Raw genomic sequence first — 12597 nt, forward strand, 5'->3', positions numbered from 1 at the left:
CTGAATCCTGTCAATCTTCTAAACCTTAGCTGTAATAATATACTTAACCTGTGTGAGTTCAGGTCTCTGTTGCTTGTTATGTGTGAAGGGATGGATCAGATCCAGGGTCGACCTAAACAGAAAGCTCCACTAATGGTTTAGCAGGAAGTCTCGTGGGTGATTTTAAAGAAACGGAGCAGCTGCCTCAACTTAAACCCCTTTCTTTATCCTTCTGTTTGGTTTTAGGGATTCCCTGAGGTCAAACACAAATATGTATGTGGTCAGTCGAAGTGGTGTGATCTATTTAACCCCTTGAGACCTTTATCCAACAAGCTCTATATATCTTTCACTCTAAAATGCACAATCTTTCATGTGACCTCTGTGTTAAATGAGTGGAAAATAATAAACGCACAGAATGATGGATGTGTCACATTCAGCACCAGCATGGTTCTGTTTTTGCTTTTTCTTCAGGTTCCAATTCTGTCAGTCCTACTCGCAGACTGTCATTATGGCTGATATTAAAACCAGCTGTGAACAAAGCAGGCTACCGTTAGCCTTGACTCTCTGACCGTCCATCCAGATCATTTGCTCTGTGGTATTCCGTCGCTTATCAGAGAAGCAAGTTGTAGTGCATCTGGGAGAGTATTGTGTGTCAAGCCAATTTCCCTGCCACAAAGAGGGCATGAGTGTGTGTGCCAGCGCCGTCATTCTGCACGCATGCTTGAGTCCTCTGCCAAGTTGCTGCTCGAGGCATGAGAGAATCTGTAGCTGGCGGATACACGTCTTGAATGTGCGAAACTCTTTCGTGACTGCACTAAAGGTCACGCCCCTCACCACTCACTCCAGCTCCTCCAGAAGCCATTTTCTCAATTACAGGAATGACACGAGCGAATACGACTGTGGTTTGACATAGGAAATTCTGTAAAGTAAGACCCGTGAGCTGGAGCTGCCTGACTGGAGTGGGAGGAGAACCGGACACGCTTCTTTATTTTCATGGCAGGGCCGGAGGAGGCAACGGGGCTTTGTTACATCTCCCCTTTTATTTGCCTGTTTATTTTACCATGTGGTCCCTTGAGTTTAATAACATGCCACTGTAAAAAAGTAGGAGCGAGAGGGAGGGCCGCAGGGAGGGCCGTTTAATAACAATGTGAGCTCTGTACCTTGTGGCGATGGAAGGAGAGAGAATGAGGGGTATAGAGGGAGGCCAGCTAAAGAGGATTTGCAGACATGTGCCTCAAAGCATTCTGGGTGGAGAGTTTCTCACACTGTTTTAGTACAGCAATGTGATAAACATCAGCTGTTGTTGTTCGTTCTGTTAGCTGTCATGCAGCCATTTCAGTATTATCGCTTATCCTCTTTAGACAGTGCCCTCATGTGCTGCAATTTCTATTTGATTGATTATTCTTTGCTTTTTTTTTTGGGACAACATGTGGAATTTGCACATAAAATGTGAAGGGTGAATGTTTCAATTGAGCCATTTAGTACAAATTACGAATGTATAATTGTCTTAGCTATAATTTGAAACAGACTTCATATGAGGGTGAAATTCTACCACTTTTTTGTATTAGACTTAAAGGCACTTGTTTTGAAAGCTGGAAAACACCAAATAAGTGTCAAGTTGTTGGATCTAAATCATCAAATTGAGTCTGGAGCCCTATTGCCTGGTTTTCTTTACGGCAGGCATTCAGGGGATCTCCATTACAGGAAGTGCACAATTTCAATTTTTAGGGGGTAAAAGGAATAATGCATTTTTGTGTTCGCTGCTATGGGTTTACAATCCAAACAAACATTATTTTGTCCTTGTTAAAAAGTTGTGAAGAATATAATGAGAACTAAAGGTTTTAACGAGAGAAGATCAGAGCACAAGCGCTCTCGTTTTGCTGCCACGCAAATTACTCACAGATGATGTGTGAACAATAAGCAAGTCTTTTTTGTTGAGGTTTTGGAACATTTTCTTGCGAACTGTCTTTCTTTGTGTAGTGAGTAAGCATTAAGAGCTTTGACTTCTCTCCTCTTGTTTCTTTTTCTTTGAGGAGATGGTGCTTTAGATGAATGACCCTCAGTATAAAGCTGATGAGAGGGAGCCAAATGCTCAGCAAATAGCCTTTGGGATCACTATGGAGATTGCTAAGGGGTCAGTCACAAACAAGGAGAAGCACAGACCACAGAAAATCTGTTTTGACTGCCTTTTTCCTTTTTTGCATTTGGTTTCTTTATCGTTTATTCACATACTGCTACGTTTAGTGGCCACATTTGAAAGCCATTAATTCATACAGTGGGGCCCAAAGGTCTGAGACCATTTTTTTTATAATAAAACAATTATGCAATATCACATGAGCAAGACTGCTGGCCATCAAAGTCTGCTGATACTTAGACCAACTGTTTGTTAGTGTGCTTTAGTGTGCTTTAGTGTGCTTTAGTGTGCTTTAGTGTGCTTTAGTGTGCCGATTGTTAATGTGCTTTATTTTATATGACATTTCAATAAACAAGAAATCTATATTCACTTACATTTTAGACCCAAAATAGCCAGTTATTTAGTCCTTAACCACAAAATAAATCACACTACTGGTGTTTAATTCCTGAATGAATCAGTTCCTGAATTATCGAATCTGTTGAGTGAATAATTCAATGACTCACTCATTAAGACAGTGGCTGCATCTGAAATCGCATAATCTTTAAGTACTACTTTTGAATGAGTAATTAATTTGCATCCATTAAAAAAGTATATTCTACTATATATAATGTGAATGTGTACCATGAATGTAATCCAGGCATACAGCATTCGCCATGTTGTCATTGTATGTGACCTACCAGCAGCAGTTGTTTTTCGCCTACTATATAGTAGGGAAGTATGGATATTTGGATGCAGACGTTCACTTGATTTGTTATAGTGGCCTCAGATTTTTGTATTCTACAGGTTTAGAAATTATTAAAACCACAAAATTAAAGCAGTTAAAATCAATGTGAGCTGTTCTTTGTGGCTTTATACTTCATTGCAACTGCACATGTCGGGGGATCCTTTGCATTTATCATCTCTGAGATGTAAACAAAAACATCCCCCATTATCCATAACTCTTCATTAGGCTTCTTCTAAACAAAATATACAGACACATGCCTAAACCAAACATTAGCTCAGTTGCTATGTTTGTCATAAAGATTTTGTTGTGTGTTTGTTTGCGTTCCTCTCTGCTAATCTTTCTCAAGCATTTAAAGTGGATCCATCCAATCTGTGAAAGCAGCTTGCCACACACAAACACACGCTTATGACTTAATATGACGTCTTGCTTTTAGATGTGGTACGTGAGGACTAATTCCATCTGTGCGCAGAATGATTTATGGCGGCTTGTTTAGAGTAGTACATTCTGACTTGAGAAAGATTGCCGAATTATTTCTCACATTGTATAACCATGGGACTTTTTTTCGGGAACAAAATGGCCTGCCAACACTCAGGTCACTGGAGTCTGTCATTCCATTTTGTCATCCAGCACTTAAAGTCCATAAGTGCCTTTATGTGACAGTGTATTCAAAATGCGTATGAAGGATTTTGTTTCTGTATGATACTTAAGACATTTAATAAACCACCTCAATGAAGGATCTGCTGGACAAGACAAGTGTGAACCAGGAGTAGGTCAAAGATTGCTACATGTCATCTAGAAGTCAATTCTCCATTTGATTTCTGCAGGACAAACAATTGAATCCAAAAACATTATATTTCACAGTGTGAGATTTATTTCAAGTCTTTCTGCAAATTCAAAATGATTGTAATCCATAATGGCTGGAATCACTTTTTTTTGTTAACAAGGATTAATGTTGCCATGCTGTCCTGCTGTTTTAACAGCACAATATCTCTCACAACACTTGAGGATTTAAGGTCAGTCATTAGGAAAAGAGCTGAAGGATTACAAAGCGCTGAAAGTTTTCTGGACTCGCTTCGGCATTCTGCGGCTCCACGGATGTTCTGTACCTGCAGCTCCAGCCAAAATGAGAAAAACAGGTTGGATCAGGAAAGAAGGGAGAAAACAGTAAAAAAAAAAAAAAAAAAAAAATCAATTATCTCACGTTCCAATATGTTTTATAAAAGGTCAAAGAGAAACACAGAAAGAGAGATTGCTACATCCATACACTGCCTTTCACTGACCTATACAGAATAAACATTCTGTATTCAGTTCACTGTGTGTCTTTCTGGTTAGAAACTTGAGTCATCTGTGCTTCATATGGCCAATAGGCAATTCTGTTCAAAATTCACTATATGGACTCAACAGATGATATTAATTCAACCTCTCCCATTACTTTGTCACAACAGCATCAGTGCTTTCAGCTAGTCTCCTTTTTTTTTTGTTCCTGGAATTTGTCATGCTCATCAAAGCCTTAACTGGTTCCTGTTGTGTTTGATTTATATACTGAAGATTTGTACAAAACATATTTGCAATGTTCAGTCAACCTTTCATCCTCTTGAATGCTTGTGGATAATGTGTTTTAATGTTTGCCTTTGTATATAATGGAATCTCTGCAATTTTCCCACCATATTAAAATGAATGTGTAAATTAATTTCATAATAGCCTGTTGTAGTTATCAAATTAATTTATAATGCTATTATAAATTAACCAGTTTAATGTTTTTTAACACTGAAAGTAAATAATCCCAATATACATATATGTATACAAATTGCCTATATGGTTTTATAACATATATAACTAAACAATTTGTTCCGGTCCTCGAAATTGATTGGCTGCATTCCAAGATTACTGATTTTCACTGTTTATATCACTTCGCTTTTCTGTGTTTGTGTATTCCAGACAGACTGTGACTATTATTAACGCTGGGGAATCTGGGGATTTTTGGGATCCCTCTGACTCTGTAGGTTAGATTGTTACACACGTTGCGACAGGTGACATGATTGAGCCGTTGAATCATTTGCTTCATTCTAAAACACTTTTATTTATATAGAGTGAAACTCTGTTTAAAACTCGGCTTTGTTTGGAACTTTGTTGAAATGTTCATTGAGGGAACAAAAAACACAAAGAAACTGACAATGTTGTGTCTAAAATGTAAGTCAGTTCAAGTTTCAGTCAATGTAAAGTTTATTTCTTGAGCTGTCCTATAAAAGCAATATCAAACTTGCAAATGTTCAATTTTTCTGAATATTAACACACTTGTTAGTGTGATATTGAGTGTTATAGAGATATGAGCAGGGACAGCTTATTCTACATCTGGGGATTCCGTTTCGGTGCTGTGAAACGTGTCCAGACCAGCCTCCTGACTGATGTGGAAAATTCAGCTCACTTTATCATTTACTGGCAGATCGTTCATGACTCCACTGAAAGAACATGTCAGAAGTTCATGTTCATCTGCATCCAAGAAGATAGTGTCCATGGTTCAATCTAATGTTTCATGGAAGCTTTGGGGGGAATTATGAGCTTGAAGTAAAGTGAAGGTCAAGGATATTCATCCTTCCCTTTATGCCTTTTTGTACAATGTGCTATAAACCTTCACAGGGATGCCCACAGAAATGTGTGCAACCCCAGACAGGTGGTCAGTTTATTCTGCTAGGTGTTGGCTTCCATTACGGTTGCCTGTTAAAAAACGCAGAGGAAGCCCTTGTATTATGATCATATAAAGAGCAGAGACGCCCTGCTATAAATCAACTCTGCTGTCGGATCTCCCAAACTCTGCTTCAGGCTCCACTCTGCAATTTTCTACATATTGCTGTGCTGTCAAATTTTTGCCAAGCTTATAATATTGTCAGATTCTACTATAGTAGATTCATATCAGCTTGTATTTGGTTATTTTAAACAAGTTTTTAGATAAATATTTGACTATTTTTGGCTTATAGCATTCATACATAATGGAGACAAGTCACAATATAAGAAGATCAGTGGAAGCAACTGAATATTCCGGGTTCAATACAAGTTGAACGGGTTGAGCATAATGTTGATAATAATAATCATTTTGACTTCCTCCCTTTACAAAAAAAAAAGGGCAAAAACAGGGTATGATAAGAAATGTACAATGTATGTAAATCGGGCCCGTTTTTGGAGGATTTAAAAGCAGAAATGCAAAGCTTATAATTTTATAAAAACATTTTCATTGTTCTATTAAAAACTGTTTTTGAGGTTTAAAGCAGTTTGAATAATCATTTTACAGTTGTTTTAGGCTTTAAAAGGTTACAGCTTTACATATTTTTTGTTTTGTTTTTGCTGAACCGTTTATACGCCATTGGTATCACTGGTACTCCTTTTGCCTGGTTCACTTCATACCTTTCAAATCGCACATAGTTTGTACAACTAAATCATTTTCAATCTCAACCTATTTCTGTTAGTTGTGGTGTCCCCCAAGGTTCTGTCCAAGGTCCCTTATTGTTCCTGATTTACCTTCTCCCACTTCGACAGCACTCTTTCATTTGAAGCTCACATCAATAGCATAACCAGGTCTTGTTATTTTCATCTTCGTAGTATTGCTCGCCTCCGTCCATCTCTCACCCTCGCATTTCCGCTATTCTTGTTCATTCGCTTGTCACCTCTCGCATCGACTACTGTAATTCTCTTTTATCTGGTTTATCTAACAAGTTTCTTCATAAACTCCAGCTGATTCAGAATTCTACTGCTCGTATCATAACCCGGACTCCATCTATACAACATATATTATTACCCCATCCCTTCAACAGTTTCATTGGCTCCCTTTTAAATTCAAAATTCTTCTCCTCACTTACAAATCTCTTCATAACCTCTCTCCATCTTACCTTTCAGATCTTTTACAGCCCTACACCCCTACTCGAACTCTCCGCTCCTCTTCACTGGATCTCCTCTACTCGTCTAACCAACCACCATGGGTCATAGGGCCTTTTGCCGTGCTGCTCCTCGCCTTTGGAAATCTCTCCCAGTTATTATCCGTGATTCAGACTCACTATCCCAATTTAAAGTCAAACTCAAAACTCACTTATTAAGAATAGCTTATGCTTCACGATTGCTGTCTGCACTCAGATCAGGCTTTTTTAACAGTTATGTTTGTAATTGTTACTTTCCTCTTTTATTGTTTATTGACATTGTTATTTATTTATTACTTTGACATTGTTATCGCTATCTCTTGTTCTTAATGTGTGATAACCCTGAGTGATTTGAAAGGCACCTTAAATAAAATGCACTATTATTATTATGGTATCCAGTTGCTAAAATTGGAAATATCTTTACAAAAAAGGTTACAAAGCTATATTGCTCGTCTTTTGGCTAAACTGTTGTAGAAAATGTTTCAGTGTTTACAAACGCCCCCTTTCTCCATTATGAGTGCCTCTCTGCAACCCAGATTTTTTGCTTTTTTATTTTTTTAAAGAAAATGAGGGACATGTGAAAATGAATTTTTTTTGTGATAATCAACAACATTATGCCACAAATGCTGTCTAATTTATATAGTGAACCCAGAATATTCCTTTATTCTGTCAAAATATTCCGTCTATGCTTCAGCACTGCAGGAAGAAGTTTAGTTTGACAGCTTTCAGTGTCCTCTTCACTTAACACCCTGGAAAACTATGCACATTAATCTGCAACACCTTCCCTGTAGATTTGCTCAGGAAGTCTTCAGATGGGATTGTACCTGTGAGGTCAGTAGTTTACAATCTGCTCAGGTTGTGCCAGCCACCCTGGGGCGATTTCTGTGGGTCATTTAGGAAGTATTGCATAATAACAGCTGCTTCACATTTGGTCCTCACTGACAGTTATTGGCCTTAGAACTGGACTGGCTCTGTGGCTCTGGATCTTCACCATAAATTCAGACACGACACTGGCAGCGGTACATAATATCTAAACTCCTGGAGATGATTCATTTCTCATATAGGTGTAGAAGAGCTGGATTTCGTCTTTAAAGATGTTGGAGCTCTTGTTCTCCCGCATGCTGGAGACTGTTGGCTCCAGGAATTCGCTGTTGGGGATGTGCCGGGGAAAATTGTGAAGGAGGATGTATTAGCCTGTGCTTGGCAGAGTATTAGGGAGACTAGGCTTTCTCTTGGGATACTGGATTTTGTGCTCAATCGGACCAAACAGAGAGATAGAGGTTGAACAAGAGGACACGCAGCTGCAGCCCAGTCTCTGCATCATCTCATCTCAGTCTCTCATGCTATTAATTAAGGAGCAGCGGGACTGATCTTCAAGTCTGAGCGCTGTTTACAGCTGTGCCTGCATGCTCTGAGCTGAAGTTTGAGACACAAGAGGATAGCAGAAAGTCAGTGCGGGACATTTATTGCACATCTTTGCATCATATATCTTTAATGTTGCACAACAAAAACTGGATTTGTTATGAGTGGCTCATTTGTGCTGCTGTGAGTCTGCTGTTAATGACAAATGGGGCGTTTAAAAATCCAACACCTCATGCACCACAGGCCCAGATCACTGTTAAAATACTAAATCATAGGACTGTTTTCAGATCAAAGCTTCATGCATCAGAGCCATAGCATGAAAGACTGAAGACCAGAGGTTGAGAGCTATAACAGCTCTCAAAAGATTTTTCTTGTATATAATATTGTATGTGGATGACATCCATGTTTTTCATGTTTACTTTTCTATTATTTATTTTAATAATATAATAATTGTATGTATAAATGTATAGCTGTCAAACGAAATATGGCAGCAAGCATCAGGTTTGATGTCCAGCAAGAACAAATCATTTTTATAGTGCTTTTTGTGTTTTTTTGTCCTTTTTTAATATAACATATATGGGCACTACCCAGACAACAACATAGTGTCGGCCCACATCTGGTATACATGTGGATTCCACACGTACCAGATGTGGGCCGGATCTGGGCTACACAATGTTGCTGTCTGGGTATGAACTGCCAGTAAGAGCTGCATATGTATTCTGCAAATTATCCATGTCCTGTTTCATAACAAAATATAACAAAATGTCACAGAATGACATGAGGGTCAGTAAATAAAGTAAATTTAAAAAATTGTAAATCTATAAAGAGCTTTTTCAACCAAGCATGACCCTTAAAAAGGCACACTATGCAGTTTCCGTTTTTCTCAAACAGCGACCCCTAGAGTCGCTGTGGCGTATTTGTATTTAACGTCACTGTCGTAAATACCACTCACGCAGAGCCGTCATTTTCTTTTCCTTGACTCTTCCGACCGCGCTTTCTTCGTCGACTCTGCCATGATTCACATCTGAAATGCGTGCTGGTGTCTTCCATAGAGGCTGCTTCATATGTTGTTGATGTATGTGACATCGTGCCGAAAAGCAAGTCGTGATTCTCGCGAGATTTGTCAGGGTGCCACCTCTCAAACCTGCATTGCAATTATTTTATCACATTAAGTGCATTTTAAGTCAACCTTACAAAACAGTGTAGAAAATTGCTTACTCACTTCAGCTGTGAAGTATGGGAAGGCCCTAGAGAGCTTCATTCCCATCGTCTCTTTATGCAAGTGTAACGGTCTTGTAACAAGCTCATTCTCTCTGTACTCTATGTCCTGAATAGAGCACAGAGCTTGTGTCAAATGCGGCTGTTCTGAGCAGATTAATGCGAGGATGGGATGTTGGTTTTGTTGCTGATACAAACCCGCTGTCACAATCCACTCTTTTATAGCACAGTCGCTCTGTTTTTATAAGCTTCTCTCAGATAGATTCCTGCTGTCATGGACAGGGATGATGTTTTCCCCTCATGTTTTCTTTGGCCAGACACTAAATGTTTGAGATCGTGCATGGATCTTCTGCTACACTGACATGCATTAACAGTGCTGATGTGATGAGCCTGGTCTTGCTGGTGCTAATGCCCCAGAGGAGTGATGCTCGCGGTACAGCACTGGAATCCACATCAGAGGGAAAGAAGTGGATAAAAAAAACACATGTCAGGGCAGGGCTCTTTGAAATATATTGAAATACCAAAGGTGAGATTAGTAAAGAAGATTAAATCAAAATCTCGAAGAGGTCACATGTAATCCTAGAATATTATTTATGAGATGTTTTTATCACCAGAGTGTGAGGTTGCTTTGACCGAGTCTTATGGCTGTTATTTATGAATAGATGGAGTAGAGAGGTTGTATATTGATTTACACTTCAGTGTCCTGCACTGTTATCCCAGCACTCTCCATACAGTCTATCCTTCACCAAGTAAAGCAGATAGACATAAAAGCGTCCTGCCAAAACCTCAGAGAATTCCTGATGAAGGAAAGAATGCAGCAGGAAAAGAAGCCACATTTTCTTCCCTCCATCCGACTCACTGTTTTTTCTCTCTTAATAAAAAAACATAAAACTGTCCTATCCATTGTCTCCCCTGTTTCACAATTTTGGCAGGAATAAGTACTCCAAATGCTTCAGGCTGGAAGAAAACATTGTGGCAGAACTGAATAGTTTTGCATCATTTTGATTGAAGCCAAAAAAGTCTTTCTAAATCTACTCAGTATGGTTCAGTGTTTTTTACTGATGTGTGGTGTCTACAACACCTATAGGGAAAGTAGTTGTGTTTGTATTGCTGTGAAGTGTCAAAGGGGAAATGTCTTATTACGCAGTATCAGAGACGAAACGCAGGCTGTAGTTTGTTTGGCTTGTGAAGTACGTCTGGTAATTAGTTTGAGCTGTGGTGAAGGAAAACTGCCGTCGTGCAGACGAATGCAATGCACTGGGAGGCTCAAACGTGTCTTTGTGGTGGATTAGAAATCCCATTTGAAACACAGGAGATGAAAAAGTCTTTGTTCTGTTTGTCTCTTTGTCATCTTGCTAATTTACGAGCTTATGATGTATATATAGATATATATTAATTCTGACTGCTTAGAAAATAAATCTGTGGTTGAGAAAGGAATATATTTTTGAAAACTGAAATGTTGGCCTTTCATATTTCAGGCAGACTGCTCTAATCATGAGCAGTGGTTTATATTGTAGTTTTCTTTTATGCGTGTTGCGTTAGTCATTCCAGAACAATCCAGTTGCGGAGACAGAGATCCACATGAGTCTCGCTCCCTCAAGAGGTTTTCAGCCTGCTACTCGGGTCACTCCCTGTTGTCATGGTTGACGTGTAAATTGTTAGTCATTCTTATCAATTCCCAACTCAACTCAGTTTGCTATTCAGCTTAGTTTTGTCTCTTTAGAGTGGTGCAGGTATGACATCACTTTGTAGGCCAAAGCGCGGAAGCGAGTTTACATTTTACCACTTCCGGTTCCATCGTCCCAAAGTCAATTGTTTTTTTGAATAGGGTTTTGGTTAAATGGCTGAAATGTTTGTGGTGAAACACACAAGACAAACAAGACACTTTCACGTTTTGTTCTACGACATAAAATACATCAATATTACCTCACTCGTGATTTTCTGAAGCTGTTATCAAGTGGCTAAATGGGACTATAGAGGCTGTCAAAGAGATTCACGATGTCAAACGTCATCACGCCGAAAAGGTCCGCTTTTACAGCCTCGTTATGGTTATAATTGTGCTCTTACAAACTATTCTAACTCAAACATTTTGGGAAAATGTTTTTACATAAAAACTGAAAGAGTTGTCGGAAGCTTTAAGTGATGGTGATGTTGAATTCGTGGGACCGTGGTGTAGTTCGTTTATACCTTTAGCTTTTTACTTATGGCGACTGCATTTAGGCTTAAAAATTCAGAAAAGTTGTGTTCATCTGTGATAATTATCTTGATGGACAAAACGTGCAAGTATAATAAACTTTTGTTGATCACAGAGCTTGTTTTTAGCGATAATCCAAAAGCCTATGGGAAAATCCTATTGGGTTTTTGTCGAGGGAACCAGCGGGGTGCTGACTGCCTGTTGGCCAACAAAGTGACGTCATACCTGCATCACTCTATTGCCAGGGTGGCACTGGCCCACTCAGATTGACGGCTGGTCCACCCAATCAAATGAGACGCAAAATTATTTTTTTACTAGCATACTGGACAATAATAATCGCTCAAATACATGGATTTAGCTGATGCCGCTGGTCAAGCATGAAAAACAAAATATTTGTCAAAATTCTGGACTTATAAGGCTCTGTATCACCTAGAAAGTGCGCAAAGAGCGCTCCCTTTATAATTACTAAAAGACTGTCACTCATCTTATTTCATAGCGATGCGGTCTCACGAAGTTCCGATTATAATCAATGAAGCTGTCTACACTGCACAATGAATCTCTTATTTACATGATGTAAACACGTTGTTATAATGAGAGGATTTGTGAGCATGCAGAGCTCAGCACTGAACAAAAACTTGAGCAGTGAAAACTTCTAACTTAAACACCTCTGGTTGGCCATTGTATTCAAGAGATCAACAGATATGTCCGCGATTGGCTACATTGCTCAGCGCTGCAAAAACACGTTGTAAATGGAAACCCAGACGCTCTCCAGAGTGCAAACAAAGATACACACTGGGTTGTTTGCCAAATCGCCAATATGCTATTATGATGGAGCAACTGATTCTAGACCAGCAATTATGAGCAGTTTCTCCCTCTAAAAGCAATCAGAAGCAGCAGCAGGCAGTGATTTGAGTGAGAAATTTCCATCCGTCTCATGTCAATGGCCAGGGGAATTAAAGCCTTACACACGCTCATTTAAATGTATTGTTCTTATTCTGTTGTTTGGTTAGTTTATTTATAAATGGATTTAGTTGTTTTCAAGAAACTTTTGGCTGACAATAAATAACTAATCCTAATTGTC

At 39.0% G+C, this 12597-nt stretch overlaps 1 long non-coding RNA gene across 1 annotated transcript; it reads right to left on the reverse strand.

Moving 5' to 3' along the window:
• Positions 1 to 4954: 4954 nt before the first annotated feature.
• LOC309504285 lies at positions 4955 to 9463 on the reverse strand. Its single transcript, XR_014208049.1, has 3 exons — positions 9327 to 9463; positions 9057 to 9248; positions 4955 to 8158 (listed from the first exon to the last, which is right to left on the reverse strand). It is a non-coding gene; the product is annotated as an uncharacterized lncRNA (long non-coding RNA).
• Between the last annotated feature and the right edge of the window lie 3134 nt (positions 9464 to 12597).

The sequence above is a fragment of the Leuciscus leuciscus genome, assembly GCF_965113295.1.
Source record: "Leuciscus leuciscus genome assembly, chromosome: 8".
NCBI lineage: Eukaryota > Metazoa > Chordata > Actinopteri > Cypriniformes > Leuciscidae > Leuciscus > Leuciscus leuciscus.